Below are 3,118 nucleotides of genomic sequence, written 5' to 3'. Positions count from 1 at the left end.
ATCTTATAAAAGGTACTAAAAGACAAATCTACCTATGTATCTATGTATCTATCTATCTATCTATCTATCTATCTATCTATCTATCTATCTATCTATCTATCTATCTATCTATCTCTATCATCTATGTGTGCATGTATGTATGTATGGATCTATTCATCCATCTATCATCTTTCCTCTATCTTTCCATCCGTCTGTCCGTCTGTCCATCCGTCCGTCCGTCCGTCCGTCCATCCGTCCATCCATCCACGTGTGCATATATTCCCGAATGAGAAGACACAATACTCTCTCAAGCAATGACAGCCGGGAGTGGGGCAGGAGGTGTGGGGTGGACTCTCCCTCGTGGCCTCCAGAAGGGACCAGCATGGCCGTCTCACTCAGGGCGACAGTCAAGTCCGTCCAGGCACGGCCCCCCGAGCTGCCCACCGCCTCACCTCTGACCTCGCCTCCGGTCACGTGCTTCGCGCCTGCTCCCGCCACGCTGGCCCGTGGGGGCCCCCATGCCATCCCCTCAGGGCTTCGCTCTTGCTTTCTGTCACGAACACGGTCCCCCCATGTGCCTATCGCCCCTTTCGGTCTTTGCCCTGTGTCTCTGCGTGAGGTCTTCCCTGAGACCCAGTTTTAAACTGCACCTCGCCCGCCCTGGCTGGAATTCTCTATTCCCCTTCTGTGTTTTATTTTTCTTCATAAAATGCCTCGTCATCCGAGAGATGACATAGCTTATTCATTCGTTTGTTCTCTTCTCCAACTGAGATTGCGCAGGTGTTTCGGCCGGGTTTCCACTGCTGTATCCCCAGCACCCAGAACAGGCCTGCGGTGTGGCAGGGCTTCGGTGTGTGTCTGTTGCATGAACGCGAATAGATCGGAATATGAGTAGGGATTTAATATGCAGGAAAGTGAGCATCACAAAACAGTGGGGGAGGATTAATTGATCTATGATTTTGAGATATAACACATTACAGAAAAATTAAGATATACATCTTATCCTGCGTACCAAAAGAAAAATTAAAGTCTAATATCTTTAAAAACTCATAGAAAAACTAGCAGAATGTAGACCAGTACACGATTCTCTGGAAGGATAATACATTTTAAAGGTCTGAAGCAGTCGAGGACACCACAAAGCTAACGGCGACAGAGTCAACTACTCAACAGTGGAAGCGTTTCAGCCGTCAGCGACCCTTGGTTTCAGGACCGGCTGCTGCTGACGCCCGGCAGGGGGGCGGGGTGCTCCCAAGTCCAGGTCTTCCTTCCTTGGATGACCTTCAGCCTGACCTTCAGCCTGACCTTCACGTTCACTCTCTTTTTTGGAGGCCGTCTTCCTGTCCAGGCCCAGACCACCTCCTGGCCTGGAGGAAGAGTGTGGAAGGTCCCTGGATTCAGGTCACCTGCCCGCCTGCCAGGAATCCCTTGCAGTATCCTTCGACACCAAACCTCGCCAGGCTGGTTACCCAGGCCTGGTACGTCCTCCCTGAAGCTGGATCCCAGCCCCTCCCGCCTCCTTCCAGGATCCTTCCCTGAGCTCCCTCCCCAAGCTGTGCTGACCATTCCAGGAAGGAGCATTTAAAGGCTGCAGTCAGGCAAGCTCCCACTCAGGGCGAGGTGCTATTTGAGTTGGGTGTTGCCATGGACAGGGGCCGATGATGGGTTAAGGCCAAGTTAACTGCTCCTTTCTCAGCAGGGTGGGTTCTTTCCTTTGTGTTGCCTAAGCCCCATTCTGACAGGTAATGGAGAACCTGCCTTAGGAGGCTCGTGGTTTGCATAATTAAACAGTCGATTAGGAAAAGAAGCATCAGGATAACAATAGACATCGGGAATAGAGTGAGCCTGATGGTCTGGGCCGCTCTATCTCATGCTTTAAAGACCCCCATCAGCGGACAAGCAGGCGGGGCCTGGCTGGGTGATGAACTGGCTCTCTTCCCACACGCACTGCGGGCCTTGGGGCGAGAACGGGGGCTGGGGTGGGGGGCGCCGCCCAGCAGAGGAGGGAGGGGTTTTGCACCACCGCACGGTGGAACGTTCCAGAACAGTCTTGCTCCCACTGTCCAACTCGGGTCGATTACAGCTGCCGCTTAAACAACGCGAGGCTTACCGGGGACCCTTGTGCACCTCACCTGTCCTCAAGCATGACCAGCCACAGTTCCGAGGCCCCTCGGAGCCACTCGTGAGCCAGGGGACCTGCCGAGAGGGCGGAGCTGGTCTTGCCTGACTTTTGCTTTGTCTATTCATTGTAGCAAAACAACAAATAACAATGGGGCAGTTTGTTGGGATTTTTTTGGGGGGTGGAACGTAAAGTTCTACTTCAATGGGGCTGCTTGTTTTTGTTGCTGGGCCTTTCTCCTAAAGCAAGAAAGAAGCAGTTTCGGGGCCTCCTTTTCCTACCCCCACCCCTCCGTCAGCTTGCTCTCTCTTTCGGGCACCTATTTCTGCTGGTTGACGAGGGTTCTTATTCTTCTGTGACCAACAGAAAATTCTTTCCAAAGCAGGCTCCTCAAAGCTCAGATGTCAGTTTTAAGATTAGAAACGTTACACGATAAATGAGATTTGTTTTTTAAAAATTGCGTTTTAAGTTTGTTGACGGCGATCTTGAAATCGCTGCCTGTTTGAGCATGCGTGGGGCAGACCCCAGAGAGACGGAGGCAGGAGGATGGTTATCTAACAGTGGCATTTCAGGCTTAGGCAGACACCTGGTGAGAGAAGGCAGCTGCCTGCTGCTTGATCCCTTCTCCAGGAGACGGAGAACACGACTCTGGATGTGACTCCTGCGGCCTCCGTGGGTGTCCCGAGGCAAGGTGTGTGGTCCCACACACTGGGCCTCAGTTTCCTCCCTGTGCAGTGTGAGTGTGTGGATGGGTGATACCCGAGTTCTCTCCTACTCCTAAAATCTTCGAGTTTTTGTGCAGACATTTGCTCTAGAACTTGAAAATGCTTTCAGATTCCAACCGATTTGATTTTCTTAATACAATTTTAATTCTTATAACTATCACAAGAGCTCATCTATTTTTCACTTTTCTGACTTTCTCTAGCATTTTACATTTTTGTAGCTCTTTAAATCTGAATGGGCCAAACCAGTAACGGAGAAGAAACGGAAATGCACACACACACACACACACACACACACACC

The sequence above is a fragment of the Pteropus vampyrus genome, unplaced genomic scaffold, assembly GCF_000151845.1.
Source record: "Pteropus vampyrus isolate Shadow unplaced genomic scaffold, Pvam_2.0 Scaffold512, whole genome shotgun sequence".
NCBI lineage: Eukaryota > Metazoa > Chordata > Mammalia > Chiroptera > Pteropodidae > Pteropus > Pteropus vampyrus.
The sequence above is the reverse complement of the archived record's forward strand: the minus strand, read 5'-3'. Positions refer to the sequence as shown.